Below are 23264 nucleotides of genomic sequence, written 5' to 3' on the forward strand. Positions count from 1 at the left end.
TCAAGAGTATTTTGATATGTAATTGACTTTCTTTGTAATGTTTTTATTTTATTTTATTCATTTAAAAACATTCTAAGAAGGGTTCACCAGATATTTACTAGCAAGAAAAATCAGTTTGTGTATATTCCAAAAAGTAGATTGGAATTTCCAGGTACAAAAATCTTAAATAGCAAACCTATTTTATGTACATGTTAAAAACGCATAGCATACCTACCAATCATGCATTTTGGATTTTTGAGACACCACAATAAATTGTGACCTCCTTGAATTTATCATTCCTTACAGCAGATTGACTTTTTGGCCCTACAGTGATGTATTAAATTGGAAAAAGAGGATAAAAGATTCCCACTTTCCTTAGGATTCTCTTCTCTAAGTCACAGATGCATACTTATCAAGGATGCAGTTTTCCCTTATCTAGGCTCCTGCTCTTGTCTACCACACATTATCAATGATTTTTTTTTTTGTTTTTGTTTTTGTTTTTTTTTAATTCCCCCTAAGCAGATTTCCCATAATGAGGAAAAATCCCAAAATCCCTTTCTTTGATCAACTTTGTTTAAAAAAAGAAAAAAAAAAGTTTGTTCCCAGAAGGTTCATTTTTGACATTTCTTTGTACTTAAAAAGCTTGGAAAGGAGTAGTTGGGAAGGGAGTTAGTGAAATGTAACATTAAATCAAGAATATAAATTCCTGTATGGCTGGTATAAGGATTTCATCATTGTACTAGATATAATACATAGAATGTAGATAATACTGAGACAGTTATTTTTTTTTCCCTTCAGTCCAGTATTCCTACTCCTTTCCCCCAGTTAAACAGTTTCCCTTCTGTTCCTCTCTTCCCCCAGGAATCATTATTTTTTCAGTCAAAGATTTTTTTTTTAATTCCCCTTATTTTTCTCTCATCCATAATTTCCTCATCTATAAAATGTAGATAATAAAAGGGTATAATTTTTTTTTTTGGGGGGGTTTTGGAAAGATTAATTCTATGTAATGCACCTTGGAAACCCTAAAGTACTTATTAACTATTATTACAATAAGTTGATTTTCATGAGGAAATATCTTTATTTCTAAGCCTTTTATTTTCTTTTTTTTTTTTTGACTCTCCCCTAGCTGATTTTTTTTTATTTTATTTTTTATTTTTTTTTTATTTTATAATTATAACATTTTTTGACAGTACATATGCATGGGTAATTTTTTACAACATTATCCCTTGCACTTACTTCTATTCAGATTTTTTCCCTTCCTCCCCCAACCCCCTCCCCCAGATGGCAAGCAGTCTTATATATGTTAAATATATTACAGTATAATTTAGATACAATATATGTGTGTAGAACCGAATTTTTTGTTGCACAGGAAGAATTGGATTCAGAAGGTAGAAATAAGCCTTTTATTTTCAAAACATATGCATAGATAAATTTTCAATACTGAGCCTTGCAAAACTTTGCTTTCCAATTTTCCTCTCCCTTTTCCCTCCATTCCCTACCCTAGGTTTCCAGTAATTCAGGATATGTTGAATATATTAAAATATATATGTTAAATCCAATATATGTATAAATATTTCTTGTTGCACAAGAAAAATCAGATTTAAAAAAAGGAAAACAATGAGAAAGAAAACAAAATGCATGTGAACAGCAACAAAAAGACTGAAAATGCTATGTTGTGACCTCTTAGATTGGCTAAAATGACAGGAAAAGATAAGGGATGTTGAAGAGGATATGGGAAAACTGGGACACTAACACATTGTTAATGGAATTGTGAATGGATCTAATCATGCCAGAGAACAATTTGGAACTATGCCCAAAGGATTAAAAAATTGTGCATACCCTTTGACTCAGCAATGTTTCTACTGGACTTTTATGCCAAAGGCATATTAAAGAAGGGAAAGGGACCCACATATGCAAAAATGTTTGTGGCAGCTATTTTTGTAGTGGCAAGAAACTGGGAAACTGAATGGATGTCCATCAATTGGAGAATGGCTGAATAAGTTATGGTATATGAATGTAATGGAATATTATTATTCTATAAGAAATGATCAGCAGATTGATTTCGGAGAAGTCTGGAGAGACTTACATGAACTGATGCTAAATGAAATAAGCAGAACCAGGAGATTATTGTGTTGAGGGATGAGATATCCTAATAACATTTGGGCGTCTCTAGATCCCATTCCCAAATGTTGCCATCTTGACCCTGGATGCCATTTCATTTTTAACCTACTGAAATTTGTTTCCTCCAGGTTCCAAGATATGAACTTTCAACTGTCTGAAGTTCAATCTGAAGATCATGGACTGACTGACTTTGACAATCAGCATCCCCTAGCTATTGCTGCTGCCATCTTCAAATCTCACATTTCCCCTCTCACATTTCTCCTCTCAGTCTGAACCCCCACTGAGCATAGGGACAGCTCTATCCCCCTTGTCAGTTTCCCCAGCTGGACTCATATTTCTAGGATTAAAAATGCTGCTTCTTTTACTTCTCCTTCAGATATTTCTGAATATTCCTGTAAACTCAAAGAGGACCTGAAACTACTCTTCTGCAGGACCCCTGAAAATACTCTCAAGAAAGAAGGATCAAATTGTTTGCATCATTTTTTCTATCATTTCTAGTCTTCTATCTTGCTATTTTCCACTTTGAGAATGAGAACTTTGCTCCTAGTACTACCTCTCCAGCTCTCTTGGTGTTACTCTGTGGGCCCTGCCAATGGGGAGATAACTCCTAAGTCTTTGGTCAGGGTAGGGAACTCTGAGAGCAGTGGGGGCCTTCAGTATTGTTGGATGTGCCATCAGCATCCCCAAAGTAGCCACATAAGGGACCTGATATATTATTTGCAAAGGTCCCATTCCCAAATGTCCACCTTGGATGCCATTCCATTTTTAACCTATTTGTGAGATTTGTTTCCTCCAAGCTCCAAGTTACAAACCTCCAACTACTTATACTGAAGATCATGGGCTGACTGACTCAGACACTCAAAATCCCCTAGATGTTGTTGCCATCCTCAAATCATGTACTTCCCCTCCAGCCTAAACCTCCATTGAGCATAAGAACAACAGTACACCCCTTGTCAGCTTAGAGCAGTTCCAGAAGATAATATCTCTGTCTTTTTGCCCCAAATGAATTTGGGGATGACTGCTTGAGGGGGGAAGTGATGTGACAGGATTCTTTGGTCCCCTGATTTTTAGGGACCTGGGTCAGGAAACCCTAAATCTTTTGACCTGAAGTCTCTCAGAAAACTCTCCTGATTCTAACCATTCCTTAGCCCAACACTCTCCACCCTTAATTCATTTGAAGATTACTCCTTAGCCTTGGGTCATAGAATCAACACATACTCCTTAGCCTTAGGCTATAGAAGATTAGATAAAGCTGTTCTCACTCTTTCGTTGCTTTGCTATTTCCAATAAGGAATCTAGTCCCAAGAAAATTCTCAGTGTCAATAAATCCTTTTTTTTTTTTTTTTTTTTTTTTTTCCCAACTTAACTTGGAGACTGAGACTGCAAATTCTTTCACCATACCTGCAACATCAATCTGGGGATCCCCAAACGTTGCTAGAGTATATGATCCCTCAACAATGTACATGTACACAACAACAATGAGATTATATGATAATCAATTCTGATGGACATGACTCTTTTCAACAACAAGCTAATTGTGGCCAGTTCCATCTTATGATGATGAGAGCCAGCTACATCTAGAGAGAGGATTGTGGGAACTGAAGGTGGATAACAACATCACATTTTCACTCTTTTAGTTGTTGTTTGCATTTTATTTTCTTTCTCATTTTTTTTCCCTTTTTGATCTGATTTTTCTTGTACAGAAAGATAATTGTATGCTTATACTGGATTTAACATATATTTTACCATGTTTAACATATATTGGATTACTTGCCATCTAGGGGAAGGGCATGGGTAAGGGAGGAAATTGGAACACAAGGTCTTACAAGGATTAATGTTGAAAAATTATCCTTGTATAAGTTTTGAAAATAAAATTTAAAAAAAAGCTTTAATTAAAAAAAAAAATGCTATGTTTTCATCCAGAGTTAATTCTCACAGTCCTCTCTCTGGGTGTGGATGGCTGTCTTCACAAGATCATTGGAACTGGCATCAATGATCTCAATGTTAGAAAGAGCTACATCCATCAGGATTGATCATCATATAATTTTTGCTGTTGCCATGTACAATGATCTCCTGGTTCTGCTCATTTCACTCAGCATCAGTTCAAATAAGTCTTTCCAGGACTCTCTGAAATCATTCTGCTGATCATTTCTTATAGAACAATAATATTCCATAACATTCATATATTATCATTTATTTAGCTATACTCCAATTGATGAACATGCATTAAGTTTCCAGTTTCTTGCCATTATAAAAAGGACTGCCACAAAAGGTTCCCTTTCTTTCCTTTATGATCTCTATGAGATATAAGCCCAGTAGAAACATTGCTGGATCAAAAGATATGCACATTTTGATAGCCCTTTGTGCATAGTTCCAAATTGTTCTCCAGAATGGTTGGATCAATTCACAACTCCATCAACAAGGTATTAGTGCCCCAGTTTTCTCACATCTCCTTCAACATTCACCATTATCTTTTCCTACCATTCCTTCCTTCTCCACAGATCTAAGAAGTAAACTACATAATGCAATGTGCAAGGAAAAGCAAAGCTCATATGTGAAGATGAAAAAGGTGAAAAGAGATTGGATAATGAGGAAGGGGCCAAGTTGTAAAAGGTTTTGGATTATATTTGAAACTGGAAGTTGTAGGGAGACCTGAGAGTTTATTGAATAAGGGGCTGACATGGTCAGACCTGTGCCTTAGGAAGAATAATATGACAATTTGAAGGAACGTAAACTGGAATGGAGAGAGACTCCAAAAGCTAAGCAATGAGGCCTGACCCAGTGTAGTAGTAGCTTAGATGAGAGTAGGAAGCATATTCAGAGATGTTATGTAGGTAAAATTAATAGAACCCATCAAGACATTGGATATGGAAAGCTAGGGAGAGTAAGGAATCCAAAATGAGAGGAGTTAATTTAGTGAGTGATGTACTCAAATTGAAAGTAACCTTTGACACTTCAGTAACTATGAAATCCCATTTAAGCCTATGTTTGCTAGTATTCCATTCTGAAATTGTCATTCCTTCATTGCTCTTTCTCAATCAAAATTCTTGATAATGGAAAAAGAGTAGAAAGGTGTCAAATAGCACAAAACAAAACAAAAAACTGACTTTTAATGTATGGATCAAAAGTCAATGGACCTAATCCATCAAATACTTTTTTCTTTAAATGAAAGAATCTCAACTTAGAGAAATGTGTGGGAGAGAAGAGTTTTAAAACCAGGTCATTTGACTACTTCAGGAAGCAGATTTTTCATTCCTCCTACAAGCCCCCCCACTAGTCCTAAAGGGAGTAAAATACATGGACTTGGCATTGTTAAGTAGCATGCAGCTGCATACTCCTCCTACCCACCCACCCTTCAAAAAATTAAAAAAAAAAATACCCTTTACCAGTAGTTATGCACCCCACAGGGCTGAGTAAAAACAGTCATGGATTGGGAAGAGTGTGTGGGTTGTAAGAACAGCAGGAATATTTGAAATTTTGATAAATTAAGCTTATGTCTCATATACTTAAGTAATTGCCACTGTTGATATTCTCTCTGTCTCTGTCTCTGTCTCTCTGTCTCTCTGTCTCTCTGTCTCTCTGTTTCTCTGTCTCTCTTTCTCTCTTTCTCTCTTAGAGGGTTCCTGCATTTATCAGATTCAAGAAGTTAGGGGAATGCTTCCTTAAAATGGAAAATGTTAAGGAACAGGAGCTGGAGAACTGTGATTTCAATGAAGGATTCTAAGGAAAGGCATTTGTTATAACAATCACCAGGGAGAGTTAATTGTGTCTCCAGCAAATGTGTCTGTGACAGAAAGTTTTATTGGGGGAAAAGATAAAAGTTAAATAATATGTTTGTAGTTGCTAGGAGAAATTCAACATTTAGTGATGGCATATACACATTGCTACAACAACCAATTGAAACATCAAAATTTTGTCTATCAATATTTATTCAATAACACAAAACATATTTTTTGAGCTGAAGTTGGTACAGAGGCTGATGGAAATACAAATATCTGCATAAATCTATTTCTCTGCTTTCTTTGACTTAAAGGAAGGGGGTATAGCATAAACATAATAATAATACAAAAATCATAAATAATAAATGCATAGGAAATGGGTAAATGGAATCCTTTGTGAGTTATGAGGAGGAAAGGTCCTTACTACCTGGAAGTTGGTATGGGTGAGAGAAGAGAAATTATGAAGAAATTCTTGATTCTTTGTATATAAATTAGTGTTTAAAGTTGTGAAATCCCTATTCAATAGATCTTGTAGGAAGTAAAAAAGCTTATTCTAACCTTAAATATCTGTTCAAAATGTATGAGTCTTCTTTGGAGAAGACTAGGGCATGTTTGCATGATCCTGCTTATTTTCATCACTAAGTATTTAGGAGAGTAAAATGAGGTCAAAATATGAAGGCAAGGTTGGGACCTGTCAGGGTAAGGAGGTTGAAAGTTATTCAATGGGACATTCAAAGAAGTTGAAAAATCTTAAACAGAATAGTGACATGGCAAACTTTGTGCACAAGGAAGATTAATCTGGCATCAGTGTGAACAATTGAATAAAGGGGAGAGAGTGGAGACAGAAATACTAATGAGACTGTGGTATCAGCCTAGGAAAGTGGTTAATGAGATAGCAACAGAGTAAAAAGAGTAGAGAAGAATGTAAGAGAGATTGTAAGGGTAGAATTGATAGGACTTGTCAAATGAATAGGATTTGGAAAGTAAAGAAGAGGGAAAGAAAAGCAATAGCGTTTCACCTAGGAGATTTAGTGAACGGGAGCATTACTGATAAAAAAAAAATGCTTAAAAATTCAAATAAAACAAATAGAATGTATATGTGAGATCTTTCCTGGAGATATTCCCTCTAAACAAGCAGATTATAAACTATTCATGGCTGCCCATCCTATGCTACTCTTGCTCATATCTAAACAAAATTGTCATTCTACTCAGCTGTCCACCTGAGTCATCTTGCTGTATGCACTTTTCTCTACCAAAAGTGTACTCTCCAGACTGGACCTCTGGAAACAAAAACTTTAGTCTCTGGGAGAGAGAGACTCAACTCATATTTGAAACAGTTCTATCTAGTCAAACCTTAGGCAAGACTAGCTTCATATACTATCGAGCTTTCCATTGTTTTTTTTTAACATTTCACCTGAATCATATCTGTATTATCCCTTAACTCCTCCCACTTCCCACAAGCTTTTAATTTTTTTTCATATTCATTTTGAATTTAAATGCAAAAAAGAAAAAAGAGAACATTTCCATGTTCATAACAGACCATTAAAATAGGATTCAATATAAAATCATGAATTTCATATCGAACTATTTACTTCTTTTTGTGTATGAGATAAAAAAAAAAAAAAAACAACTAATAAATACTGCACATTGTTTTCAAAGCTACTCTTTTTTTCTGTGCTTCCTTTTAAATTTTCATTTGGTCTCTATTGTGCTTTTTATCTCTTTGTTTATTCATAAATTGTGTCCCTATCCATAAGTCTGGCAGTAACATTTTCTTCTGATATCTCTCTTTTATCTATCTTGTATCCTTTTTGACCTTCTCTTGTTAGTTTAAGATATTGTTCAATGCCCTATTTCTACCAGATTGTTTTCCAACTTTCCTAACAATTTTCACAAAAAAGAATGAATTCTTACCCCAAAATTTAAATCTTTACACTTGTCAAACACAAGGTTACTTTAATCCTTTTCTACTGTGTATTGCCTATTTTCCATTGAATGATGTTTCTATTTCTTGGTCAGTACCAGATAGTTTTGATATTAACTGATATAATAGTTTTATATCTGATTCTGTTGAAATGCTTTCTTTTATATTTTTCCTTAGTTTCTTTGAGATTCTTGACCTTTTGTTCTTTTAAGTGAATTTGGTTGTTTTTTTCTAATTCAGTAAAAATGATATTTTTAGGAATTTAGTTGGGATTGAATAAATACATAAGATTGTTGGCTTTATTATATTGACTTTGCCTACATATGAAAATTAATGTTTCTCTAATTATTTAAATCTGTATTTATTTTATAATGATTTTTATAATTATGTTTGTGCTATTCCTGGATCTGTTGTGGCAGGGATATGCTCAGGTATGTAATCCTTTCTATAGTTATTTTAAGTGAGGTATCTTTTACTGTCTTTTCTTGCAGGGTTTTGTTGGTGTTATATAAAAATTCTGATGATTTATGTGTTTATTTTACATTTTACTACTTCACTAAAATTATTAATTTTTCAGCTTTCAGTTAAATATTCAGGGTTTTCTAAATATATTGCATGCCAAAAAAAAAAAAAAAAAAAAAGAGTTTATTATCTCATTTCTCATTCTGATTCCTTCAACTTTTTTTCCCCCTTATTTGCATTGCTATTTCTAAAATGGTATTGAATAATATTGGTGACACATAATGTATTTTCCCTGTTTATCTCATGCTTCATTTGAAGAAGATAATTGCTCCTTTTGACTTCTCCCTACCCATTGTTATATATTTAGAACAAGCTCAGCCCAAATCTTTCTTTTAAACTACGTAAGTAATGATGATAGCCTTAAAAATGCTGATAACATTTTCACAAATAAGAAACAATCAATTTGACCTTATTAAGCTCCTTATAATTGATCATTAATGTTTATCTTATATGTTTCTGAATCTTGTTGAATTTTTCATTGGGTTCTGGTCTTTTTGTCATAAATACCTTATGATATTATCTCTCCTCAATCTATTCTCCAAATAGTTTTTCTAATAAGGTTTTTCACTTTTTCTTCTATTTTTTTTCATTTCTGTGATTTTATTTCTTGTTATATTATAACATCATTAACTTCCCTTGCCCTATTCTAATTTTCAAGAGCTTATTTTTTTTTTCCTCAAGTTTTTGGATCTCTCTCTCTCTCTCTCTCTCTCTCTCTCTCTCTCTCTCTCTCTCTCTCTCTCATCTGGTTGATCTGGTTGATTGACTTTCTTTTCATAAATTTTTTCTTGTTTTTTTTTTTTCCCCTCCCTACTTTTGAATCTCTTTCATTTGCTTTGAAATCCTTTTTAAGTTCTTCCAAAAACTTTTTGGGGGCTTGTGATCATTTGATGTTTCTCTTTGAAATTTTGCAGTTTCCCAAAGGTAATGTAACCAATACTCTGAATAAGACAAACAATCTTCTGTGTTCATTCACTAGTGTATACAACAACAACAAAAAATACATTCCCATATGTATATGCATGTGATTTATTATTTATTTTTAACATATATATATTTTTAAAATTGATGTATAGTATCTCCCCTATTTGTTGAGAAGGCATGTAATATGAGATTGATTTGTAGATCTATATTTTGGAGATACATTGGAACTAGATAATGAATTAGGCCTAGAATTAAACTGGTAGAAATAAGAATATTCAAATAAAGAAAAGGTTTTTAGATGAAAGATGAACTGTGTTGGACAGTTTGAGATATCAGCTGAATATCCAAGTGGATACTTCCTGAAGTTATGACTAAAACTCAAGGAAGAAATCTTGACTGGAAGGAGTTACATGCAAAAAATTGATAGTTTAAAAGTTATAATAATAGATAAGATCTCTATGTGTTAAGGGACAGGTCAATTCTCTGAGAGCCTCCATAGCTGTGAATCATAACATCTGAAGGAGCTGCAAGACAGCCTTTGCTGACACTGGTGTTAGAGACTGGGAATGAGATAAATTGGAGACAGAGGGAAGAAGAGAGATCAGACAATGCAACGGCCTCTCAGAGAGGTCAGAGAACAGCAAGTGCCTCTCAGTCTCCTTGTATCATCCTCTCACAAGAGGAGATCCATTCTGGGTTGGATCTCTAGCAGCCACTGTCAGATGGCTCCCATGTATTCCAACAGCTCCTGTGTATTCCAGGGAGAGAATAAAGGTATAAAGAGAATAAAGATATAAAGAGAAGGAAACAAACTTAGGGGAGAAGATTGGGAAGGAGAAAGATAGAAGAAAAATGAGGGTAATTTCTTGAAAAACAAAAAAGTTTATAGAACAAGGCTAATAATCTCTGCTTCCTTAGAGTCTAATTGATATTGGATAATATATTCAAATGGATAATATAACTAATGAAAGGTAGTGTGTGTAATGGATAGAAAACTGGCCTCAAAATTAGGAAGATCTTGATTTAAATATTATTCTCACACATATTGGCTGGGTGATCTTGAAGAAATCACTTAAACCCTCCCTGCCCAGGCAAACTTACAGAGTGGGAATTCTTCCTATTATTGCAGCATCAGTTCTAGTGTCTTCTCTTCTCTGATTCCTTTTCCCTCTAGATAATTAACAGTACGATTTGAAAGTATATGTTGCATATGCTATTCAGCATTTTTCTGCTTTTATTTAATTCCTTTTATTATGTTAATAGAATAAAATATACTGAACTTAGATTATAAAACCATATGCTTATTTTTGAAATAACACATGGATACATATGTTCAGATATGTTTGCTTGCTACAAAATTTGACTTTAAAAAACTCTTGTTATTCTTAAGTCCCTTTTCAGTTTTATCCAACTCTTCAAGATCCCTTTTGCTGTTGTTTGTTTGTTTTGGACATGTACTGGAGTGGTTTTCCATTTGCTTATAGGGTTAAGTGATTTGTCTAGGGTCACACAGCTAGTCAGTGTCTAAGGACAGATTAGAATTTAATAAGAGGAGGCTTCCTGATTCCCGGTTCAGCACTGGATTATATGCTGTCATACCTAGTTGCCCCTTCTTTGTCCTTTTTGGATAGTGGGAATTTAGAAGGTTCAGAATTAAAAAAAAAAAAAAAAAAAATTGTATCAACATGAACTAATTATAGTAAGTCAGCCTGCTATGTATGATATATAAGATAATAGTATTAAACAGAAATGGACATGTTATATGAAATGTATTTTACAGGGAAAATGATATAGATAGTCAATAAGGAATAATGATTGAGGAAAATAATCACAGAAGTTGTTTAAGTTAAAGTCTTATTTTAGAACAAGAGAGGCAAAGTGACTATCACATACATCATTGTTATCATCATCATCATCATCATCATCATCATCACCACTACCAGTTCTTTTAAGATTTATAAAGTATTTCATATGTGTTATTTTATAGTATCCTTACAATAATTCTGTGAGGTAGGTGCCTTTTTTATTACTGATTACAGATAAGAAAACAAACTGAGAGGTTAGGTGACTTTCATAGGATTACATAATATATATTTATGATATTATTTGAATTCAGACCTTTCACTCCATATTATAAATGCCTTCCCTTTGAATTTATTCTCAGTTTATCATCTATCTATCTATCTATCATCTATCTATCTATCTATCTATCTATCTATCTATCTATCTATCTCTATGAAGTTTATACATTGTTTGCATATTATTTACCCCTTGGACTATGAGTTCCATGAAAGCAGACATTTAATATAATGACTGGTACATAGTAAGTACTTTAAAAATGTTAATTGACTTAATGATGATCCCTTTCAGGTCCTAATTCTTTTCTCTTTTCCTCACCTCTATCCTCTCCTCTAACACCATAGTCAGAACTAAACATCCCAACCTGCAATGGTTTTGTTGATATGCATTACTTTTGTTCAGGAACTGCAATTCTACTACACAGTGAATAACTAATTAGCAGTCAGGGGAATGCAGGCACAGGAGAATTCTGGTGTTTGAACCTGTTTTGTTTTTTTTTTTGTTTGTTTTGTTTTGTTTTGTTTTTTTTTTTTTGTTGTTGTTTGTTTGTTTGTTTGTTTTGTTTTGTTTTTGCAAACTAAAGAAAACACAGAACTGAAACAGGCTAGTTATCTACATCAATCAAATGCATCATATAGTTTCTCAACACTCAACTTCTTTCTGTCTCTGCAAACAAGGCCCAAGGGCTTAGCTTATTCTTTGGTTATTGTTTTCCCCTTCTGAAATGGACCACGGGTTAAACTGTCCTTTAAAATTGAAGAATGTTGCAGGGCATAGAACTTAGAATTGCAGGTCTCAAAATAGCTTCCCATATCTCATTTTCCATCTTCTATTTTAATAGTCTTCTCCATTTGAACATAGATAAAGTTTTTGAGAAGCTTTCCTTTAAATAAATCCTTATGCTGTCAGTTTTCCTCATCTTTACAAAGCCCATGAGATAGGCTCATGTACATTCAGAAAGATTTATGGATAGAGAAATTAATATTCTCATATTCATGAATAAGACCAATTTTATTTTGTGAAAGCGGTAGTTTATAGAGATATGAGAACAAATTATTTACCAATATGGGAAGCAGAGAAATATCTATGATAAACACCATTTTCAAACTTATTTAACCTTTTGAAAAGTTTTAAACTGATTTTCTTTGATAGGATATCTTACAAAGATCATTTCTGCACATTTCCTATAGTTTACTTCTTATATTTCTTTAAAAATGATGTCTACTGAGTTCAAATCTGGTCTCAGACACTCACCACTTTCTAGCTGTGTGAGCCTGGGCAAGTCACTTAACCCCAAATGCTTCAGCAAAAAATAAATAAATAAAATAAAATGATGTTTATTTTATGCTGATTATGAAGGTGATCAATACAAGTAAATTATCCAGAAATGGGCATGAAATTATTTTCTCCCTTGTACCAGTATGCATCTATATGTGATACTTGGAAATAGCATATTTTAAATATAGAAGTTAAAAAACTTCTTTTTAGATCATTATGTATTGTTTTACAGATTCCTTGACAAATTTATTCCCCTTCCATTTTTCAATCTTTCTTCATCAGCAAATCCAAGAGCATATTTTTCTGAATGCATTGTCTTTCTTTTCTTTCAAAATGTTTAAATGACTTTTTGTAGCAACAGTAAATTTTTGGGTTCATTGAAAATAGTACAACATGCCAAATATTATCTAGTCTAAGATCTTACTTTATTCAGTTGTTATCTATCTATCTATCTATCTATCTATCTATCTATCTATCTGTCTAATTATGCTATCTGTCTTTTTTCTCTTTCTGCCTAGCTGTCTCTGTCTTTGTCTCTGTCTCTCTCTGTCTCTCTCTGTCTCTCTCTGTCTCTCTCTCTCTCTCTCTCTCTCTCTCTCTCTCTCTCTCTCTCTCTCTCTCTCTCTTTCTCTCAGTCTGACTAGCTCCCACAAAGGACTTATACATAAGCATAGCATGCAGTAGTTTGGAGAAACTATTTCTGGAAAGGCATGATGAAGTATAATGGAAGAGTCCTACTTTTGCATTTGGAGTATGAACAGGTGTTCTGTAAGTGATTTTGGTCTGCCAACCATGTAATAAAGAAATAGACTGTTCATTTACTTTGTAGATAAAATTGGCATGCATTCAAAATGTACTAATATGCTTAACTGCTGTTTGGGTGAGGAAGACGATGATAAGGTCTTGGAACTTCTCCATCTGAGAATGATGCATGACCAAAGAATAAATGTCCTTGTTTTTTCTCTCTTTATGATTTATTCTTTATTGTTTGAGTTGAAAGAGATTTGGGATAACTACATCCTTATGGTTTTAAAAGGTAGATAAAGTGAGCTACCAGAACACTGAGATCTGATATTAATGCTGGCATTTTTAAGAAGGACATTGGTGCAAACTTAAACTGAATGATCCATCGGTCCTAGTCCAGCAATAGCAGAGATGCAGATTCTGCACTTCTTTCATCATGCTGCACTTGGCAATGAATTGGAATAATGAATGTTATATAGAAATTGTGTTAAGTTTGAACCCACTCTCCATAAGGACTAATGTGGCACCAGGGATTGTGTTATTCAGTTGTTGGAAGCATGTTTTTCTTTCTTTTCTTTATTGTTTTCTGTTCTCTTCCTTTTGCTGGGGGTAGACTGAATATAGAGATAGTTTTTTTCTCCAATGATAATATGATGTCAATCTCAGCTCTCATTTTAATATAGCTCACCTTCTATTGGGTTATACAATCAGAATTAATTGCCACTGCTCAGAAACACCCACTCTTTGAACTACATAAACTGTGATCCTGTTGCCATGATTGTTTTTGGTCTAAAAGAGATGGCCAAATGAAAATCATTTTATTAATAATGTGCTGACCTTCTTAATAAAACGGTTAGATTATTTAGACACTATGTCTCCAGAAATAATATTAATATCATGGGGTCAAAATATAATATATCTGATCAGACCAATGCAAGCTTTAGAAGTTCTGATACAGGTCAGGAAGAAATAGTGCATATGAACATTTGGTGTGGAAATGTCCTTAAATTTGCACATCTCATGGTTGTTTTGAACTACTGCAATTCTGCTTTACTTATAGAACACAGTTCCTTCTTTGATGTGGTTATGTCATGATGAATAGTCCTTTCAGTGTCCCCCAAATCACACAGTTGATTTCCAAAGTTCTTCAGAGAGACCATGAGAGTGCCACTGTATCATTTCTTTGGATCACAATGTGAGCCATTTACACAAGTTTTCTTTTAAATAGTCTTCTAGGCAACTGTACATTTGGCATTTGTATGTGGCCAATACATTAGAGGTACATTATCTTCAGTAGAGTTTAAATACTTGGCAGCTTAGCTGAAGAAGAGACCTCAGTGTGTTATATTTTATTTTTCAAGGTGATCTTCAGAATCTTCTTAAGAGATTTCAAATAACATTTATTCAGTTTCCTGGCATGGTACAAGTATACTATCCAGATTTTATAGGTATAAAACAAAGAAGTTAGCACAAGGGCTTTATAGAGCTTGTTTGGTAGCCAAAGCTTTGGAGTCCGCCAAACACAGAATTGGCTCTTGCAATATGTGTATCAACTTCATCAACTATTTGGATATCCTTGGAATATGCAACTTGGTAAGTGAACTTATGCATAGTATTCAAAAATTCTTCATTTGCCATATTGGATCCTTTCATGTATGAATAGTTTGGTAATTATTAGTGAAGAGCCATTAACATCAAATCTTTTTTTTAAATTAATAATAGTTTTTATTTTGTTTATTTTTATTTATTTTATTTTATTTTACAACATTGACAGTTACCAAAACTTTTTTTTTCCCAATTTTTCCCCTCTTCCCCTCCCCCCCAAATGGCAGGTCGACCAATACATGTTAAATATGTTAGAGTATAAATTAAATACAATATATGTATACACGACCAAACAATTGTTTTGCTGAACAAAAAGAATCGGACTTTGAAATAGTGTACATTTAGGCTGTGACGGAAATCCAAAATGCAGGCAGACAAAATTAGAGGGATTGGAAATTCTATGTAGTGGTTCATAATCATCTCCCAGAGTTCTTTCTCTGGGTGTAGCTGGTTCAGTTCATTACTGCTCTATTGGAACTGATTTGGTTCATCTCATTGTTGAAGAGGGCCACGTCCATCAGAATTGATCATTATACAGTATTGTTGTTAAAGTACATAATGATGTCCTGGTCCTGCTCATTTCACTCAGCATCAGTTCATGTAAGTCTCTTGAGGGCTTTCTGAAATCATCCTGTTGGTCATTTCTTACAGAACAATAATATTCCATACTATTCATATACCACAATTTATTCAGCCAATCTCCAACTGATGGGCATCCACGTAGTTTCCAGTATCTGGCCACTACAAAGAGGGCTGCCACAAACATTCTGGCACATACAGGTCCCTTTCCCTTCTTTAAGATCTCTTTGGGATACAAACCCAGTAGCAACACTGCTGGGTCAAAGGGTATGCACAGTTTGATAACTTTTTGAGCATAGTTTCAAATTGCTCTCCAGAATAGCTGGAGGTATTCACAGTTCCACCAACAATGTATCAGTGTCCCTGTTTTCCCTCATCCCCTCCCAACATTCTGCATTACCTTTCCCTATCATTCTAGCCAATCTGACAGGTATGTAGTGGTACCTCAGAGTTGTCTTAATTTGCATTTCTCTGATTAATAATGATTTGAAGCATCTTTTCATATGACTAGAAATACTTTCAATTTCTTTATCCGAGAATTGTCTGTTCATATCCTTTGATCATTTATCAATTGAAGATTGGCTTGATTTCTTATATATTAGAGTCAATTCTCTATATATTTTGGAAATGAGGCCTTTATCTGAACCTTTGACTTCAAAATGTTTTCCCAGATTATTGTTTCCCTTTTAATTTTATCTGCATTAATTTTGTTTGTACAAAAACTTTTCAATTTCATATAATCAAAGTTTTCTACTTTGTAATCAATAATGATCTCTAGTTCTTCTTTGGACATAAATTCATTCCTCTTCCACAGGTCTGAGAGGTAAACTATCCTATGTTCCTCTAATTTATTTATAATCTCATTCTTTATGCCTAGATCATGAATCCATTTTGACCTGATCTTGGTGTATGATGTTATGTGGATCAATTATTAACATTAAATCTTGATGTTAATGTTAATTGTTAGGCAAAAATTGGCACAAGCTGCAGAGAATTGATCCATGTTTTGATGCATTTTAGCTTCAGAGACTTCATTGCCTGAAAACAAAAAAGCATGCACTAACTCTATCTTCATTTTAGTCTTGCCTTGTAGCCTTTTCAAGTTGAATAATTTACCAACACTTGCATTTGTGATCTTGATGCCATTTTCATTCTAGTTGAAGGTGTCTAACAACATAGCTGAAAACGTCATGATAAAAACATGGGGGCAAAGACACAACCTTGTTTCCCTTCATTGGTGAATGATAAAGCAGAAGAGTATTATCCATTATCAAGAACCCAGGCAAACATATTATCATGAAACTGATGCATAATACTATTGAACTTCTCCAGGCACACAAGTTTTGCCATAATTTTACATAAGTCCAACTGATAATATCAAAGACCTTGGTTGAATACACAAACATTGCCTACAGATCTCAATGGTGCTCCTGTCAGACAGCAAATACCATATCAGTCATTCTTTGGCTTTCTGAAGCTTCACTAATCCTCAAGTAGTTGACCATTTTACAGATGAAGGACAGAGGTATAAACTAGAACTTTGACAAGACTTTTTTCATAAGTAACTGAGAGAGATCCCCTTATAATTGTCATAGGCCAATCTTGGGGCTGCATCTTTTGTTGAATTCAAGTATTTAGCTTGGAGAGGGTTCTCTATGATCAATCCACCACTCTGTTCCACACATGACCTTTGTCACTCTCACATCCTATTTTTGTCTTTACAATGACATAGTGCCAAAATGACAGTGTTCATTGCAAGGATACATCCACAAAGTTTTATTGCATTTAGGTAAACAGAAGATAGTGTTGGTGATGAGAAAGTCATGAGATGCACAAGTCTTTAGTAACAAGTGACCATTGCTATTGCTGTTTCTGATTCCATTCCTCATAAGGATTTCCTGTGATGTCTGACAGTCTGTGCCTACCTACACTGACATTAAAGTTATTATGAATTTTAAGCTTTTCCTCTTTTGGTACATTGATGATGATGATCTTCAGGTCTTCATAAAATTTTTATTTGACCTTATCAGTGTTTGTCATGATGGAAACACATGCACAAATATTGATGTGGTACTTTTCTGCAAGTATCCATAACATTGTCTTTAACCTATCATTTACTCCTTTTGGCTTGCATCAAGTTTGTTGATTAAATTTGTTTTGATTTCAAAACCTTTGCCAGCTTTACACTGCTCTTCTTCATTGTGGTCACTTAAGAAAAAATGTATATTTTGCTCAAACTTCAGTAAACTTCATGTGCTAGCTTTATTTCACTTAGGACTGCTATTTGGATACAATATTTGCTGAGTTCTCTCATAATGAGAGTGCTTTTTTTCAGGTCTCCTAGATTTCATGTTGTCCATATGTTTGTTAGTGTCCATATATATTGTTAGTGAATATAATAATTTTTGCTAATTTTTTGTACAGTTTTTGTCTTTTGACCACAGAGTAGGACCCTCCCCTGCCAAAGTAAGCAAACTAGTAGAGGGTACAGCAGACGATTTTTTTAGGCCATCTTTTCTAGGCTTTTCTTTACATCAGGAAGGGAGCCATGTAGCCCTTAAAAATGTTGCTTAGACACCTAGAAGAGTGCTAAATCCTACTGCTACTTTCATTGAGAAGACAACTCTATGGACTGGGGCGCCATAGACTAAAGTTCCCAATGTATTCCTACCAATTGCTTCATCACTTGTCTCTTATTACAGGACTTCAAGAGAAATAGAAATGGTCAAATGGTATGAGTGATATCTTCAGACTTTATTTATACATAAATAGAGTTTGAGTGAGGCAGTATTGTTTGAAGCTCTTGGGCTCACTTTTTCCTCCATAGTCATCAAAGTCCAGTGGCAAAACAAAGTCAAGATGATTTGTTATGATGTTCCAAGATGCCATGAATGAACTTAGTATCTTTGATATCTAATTAAACTCTAAATACTCAACAGCATCTGCTTCAGCCACTTTCATGGCTGTTGGAACAAAGTTTTCTCATCCACCCATTCCACTAGGAGAGGTCTTTACATACTTTGAGTAGACATTCCATTAACTCACAGAAGAGTATTGGACCCCTCAGTTATCCTCAATCTAGTTTAACCCATTGCCAAAATGATTTACCAGGGGTATGCCCACTGTACATAGTATAGCTTCTTGGAAGCACAGGTATAGTTGTGTGAGTCCAGTGGACAGATGAAGGAGCAGCCCTGAAAAGGGCTCCATAACCCTCACACCAGACTGGTTTAGTGTATATATAGTGGTATTATTAAATTTTAAAAATTGTTAGATTAATTTATTTTTAGAAGAATTGGGATGTACTGAAGAAGCTCTTATTCCATATCTTTTTTTTTTTCTCCCCTGAGGCTGGCGTTAAGTGACTTGCCCAGGGTCACACAGCTAGGAAGTGTTCAATGTCTGAGACCAGATTTGAACTCGGTCCTCCTGAATTAATTCAAGGCTGGTGCTCTATCCACTGTGCCACCTAGCTGCCCCTCTTATTCTGTATCTTGATATATTCATTACAATGTCATTTGAAAAGAGAAGCATATAGAGAACTTCACCATCTATAAGGAATCTCGTTATTCCCAATAGTGTCCCAGTAATTCCATATGCATTTCAATAATGGGAAAACACAATGTCCAAAGTATGAAATGAGGAAAGATTTTTATTCAAAAGACAATGGAGAAAGATAAGGTGGACATAAGTAGCATACACAGAAGTTAAGGTATCTAGGTAGTGAGAGCAGATGGCTAGAGCTAGTGTTTCTTTGGTACTCTTATAATGTTAAATAAATTAGAAAAAAAATCCTCCATTATATTAGACAGAACAGAAATAGATTTATGACACAGTTTGAAATATATGGAAACATTACAATGTTTACCAAATGGAAGGAATGCTTATTATTAATTTAGCCATGTATTTTGTCAGGTGTAATCACTCTTCTCAACTACATTAGTTTTATATATTTACATACATATACATGTATATACACACATATTATTGGAATATTATTATATCATATATATGCATATATGTATAAGATTATTTTTGGAATATTCTGGATTGGTGAATATCTTTCCAAACTCTCAAGTTTCATGTTCATATATATTTGTTTCCTGAAATAATAATAATATTGTTTAGTTGCTTTCTGTAAATTTTCTCCAAAAGAATTTATATATCCAAATTTTCTTTGACTTTTTTGTCTTCCTATGAAGCAAAAAGATTAAATGTTGCCTTTTTATTTATATCTCTTTTTATTTACCTATTTTGCCATGAGTTTTAAACTGTTCAAATTTCTCTAATTATATAAGCCAATGTCAAGTCTGCTTTCTATTTGGAAAAATTGACAGTTTAAGTAAGGTCCTATTGGAATTTCTCATTTTAATTCTTTTCCTTTTTTCTAATATGATATTGATATTGATTCTTAGTGCACCATACCCTTAACATAACTTCATGCACACTGCTGACTCTGAAAGGACTCCTATATTAGTAATTGTTTTTTTTTTTTTTTTTTTTTTTTTTTCTCATCTAGCAAGATATAAACCAATTTCTTCTTTCCTTTTTTCTTTTGGAGATGCTTTGTGCATGACATATTCCAATGACTTGCAATGTGCTTCCTGAAAAAAGATATTCAGAAGTACATTATTTCTGAATAATTTAAAAGTTTTGATGTCTTTCCTTTCTTGTACCAAACCATTTACTTAAATATGCATATTTTATTTTATATACCTCTTTACCTTAAAGTTAGAGTATAAAGGTAAATGTTTATTTGAAAGGCTTCATAGAGTTTTTCTACTTTTTCATCTACTATAACAGATATTGGCTTATAATCTATACTTATTTTTATAGTGATAATTTTGCTTGTGCTTATCATGCGTTCTTTTAGGTGAGATGATCAAGTGTTCCATGCAGCTATTTTTCTTTTCTTTAATCTTACAATGAAACAGAATTCATAATTCTTTTTGTCTGTCTTTATTAATATTCTTATAGTGGTAATAGAGATTGTAGAGAGGAACTTTTGTTTCATTCTTCATTTTGGGTCCAAGTTTTTTTAATATCTTATGGTTTGTCTTATAGCAAGAAAGATTTTATTGGGGTTTCTATTTATAAAAGTAAAATATTTCTTATCAAGTGTATAACATTAAAGAATAAAAATATAGATCAAGTAGTCAGCATTAATTTTTCATCTGATTGAATGTCCTTATAAAGTAATTCTAAAAAATATTAGATTCAAAAGCTCATTTGAAATGATTTCTTATGCTTACTTTTTTCTGATTTAATAGATATTAATGAATAAACTAAACTTCTCCTTTATGGATTGATTATATCTTTCCCCTATTTGAAAATCTTTAATGATTCTTTATAATATATCTAATTAAATTTAAACTCTTAAGTCTTACACTGATAATCTTGCATAATGTATCCTGAATCTAGTTTTTAAACATCCTTTTTCCTCTTACATATACTCTAATAGAGGTTATATCTACTTTATACTGTTTAATGATGATGCACATATGTTTTTCCTTTCTATATTTGCATTTGTGCTTTTGTCTCTGTTGGGATGTCTCCTCTTACTCTTGTTTCCTCTTTTTGTAATGATCCTATTCATACTTGAATTTTATTTTAAATATCATTTTCTTAATCAAATATTTTCTAATCCCTTCAGTTGTATGTAAGCCCCTGCTTAAGTATCATTGCCACATTGTTTTACATTACAACTAATGTTAATAATGACTAACCATTTATTATGATTATATATGTCCTCATCTTGTCTTATTTCCCTTCCTAAATGATTAGCTCCTTCAAGGGAAAAAATATCATCCTTAAAAAAAAATCCTCACTGATTTGTTAAATATAATGTTTTCTGTGTCTAAATATAAGATTAGCCAATGTCTTGGACAAAGTTCTAAAATCTTTTAATTGGATTGTTTCAACAGTGTTTTTTGTTTGTTTGTTTTTTGTTGTTGTGGTTGTTTGTTTAATATCTTCAGGGTAAGAACAATATTTTTTAATTTATTTCCTCCCATATACATAAAGAGTGAACTGAAATAAATTTATGTAAGTAACAATATAAGTTTCTACTAAATCAAGAGTCATTCTATTTCACTCAAAATTTGAGAGATTTTCTATTTTTTTCCCTTTTTTTTAATTGAAGCTTTGGCATATACTCCCAAAGAGTATCATGAAGGAATAAAAAAAAAAGCAGTTTTAACTTGCACTTCTGGTACACATCCCCAAAGGAATGTTTTCTGTGTGAGATCATATTTCATGATTTATAGTTATATAGCATCACCAGACCACCAGGAAAATCTTAGTGTAAAAAAGGAGTGTGTGTGTGTGTGTGTGTGTGTGTGCGTGTGTGTTTGTGTGTGTGTGTGTGTGTGTGTGTGTAGGGATTATTTGGGTTGTTTTGATTTTGCTTTTTTTTTTTTTGTATCAACGAGTAGTTTGTCATCAGTAAATGTTTATATAATATTTCCCAAATCTTGGTTCTGATACTCATGCTACAAAAATGACCCTTGGCTCTCAAAGTATAACCCATGTAAAAAGTGCTGACTTTGTAGTCAAGAAGACCTGAATTTAAATCTGGCCTTAGGCATTTATAACCTGTATGTTCCTATACCAATCACTTAGCATTTATTTGCCTCAGTTTCCTCCATTGTAAAATGATTACAATAATTGTAAGGATCAAACAAGATAATATTTGTAAAGTACTTCACAAAATACCTGACACATAATGAGTAAACTTCAACAGAGCTAGAAAGATTCCAAGGAAAGGCTTGGTTACAAATTATGAATTTATTTCCAGGGAACAATGCAGTTAAATATGTAGATACTACAATCTTCATGTTGATCACAGGTTGATGTTTTTTTTTTTCCTCCCTTAATTCACAAGGAAAATCAAAGAATGATTATGATTCATAATAATGAATAAGGTACTCAGATTGATGGTCTTTTATGTATTAGACCAGTTTGAGCCCTTTCTCTCTACTTTATTTTATTAAGTTACACTTCAACTTTATAGAATCATAACTTCATAGATTTATAATTAGAAAGAACCCAAGTCACTGATTGAATTCATCTCCTTGTTTTATAGAAGAGGAAACTGAGATAGAGAAAGATAAACAACCTATTTAAGTTTCATGCCTAAATAAATGAAAAGTAGGATTTGAATTTGGGTCTTCCTAATTCTAAATTTTGTGTTCTATCTACTATGAAACTTAACTGAATATTAAATTGCTCCCAATGTTGCAGTCCAACTTTTACTCATTATGAGAATACATTGCTATAGAAATATTGGCAAATCTGTTCCAATTAGCATTATTTTTATGTTTACCATCCAGTTTCATGTATAGTATAACTAAATTGCAAAGTAGGAAAGCCAAAACAAGGTTTCAAGAAAGAATGACAATGAAAAAAATTATTTAAAATTTATATTATCTTAATTATTTTACTATTAATTACAGTTTTTGAAGAGACAAATTTGCCTGATGGTTGACTAACTTTAGCTCTTGAATTTCCTTTCTAGATCATAATTTTAGCTTCTAAGAAATATCTAAGACCATATCTTTTCTTATCTTTGTTGGTCATTTCATAGAACAACAATCAATAAATACTTATTGAATTGATTTTTTTTTAAAATCCACAACATAAAACATCTTTCCTATTTTTCATTTTTTCCACAACATTGACAAAGAAGATTAGTTGGAAAAAAAAGATTCCAGTAAAGAAGAAAGTAACCAATTATATTGAAATAGAAACATAAAAAAATCAGAAATAAAACATTTACTAACACTAGGTAA

This window comes from Sminthopsis crassicaudata, chromosome 3 (assembly GCF_048593235.1).
Source record: "Sminthopsis crassicaudata isolate SCR6 chromosome 3, ASM4859323v1, whole genome shotgun sequence".
NCBI classification, from domain to species: Eukaryota; Metazoa; Chordata; class Mammalia; order Dasyuromorphia; family Dasyuridae; genus Sminthopsis; species Sminthopsis crassicaudata.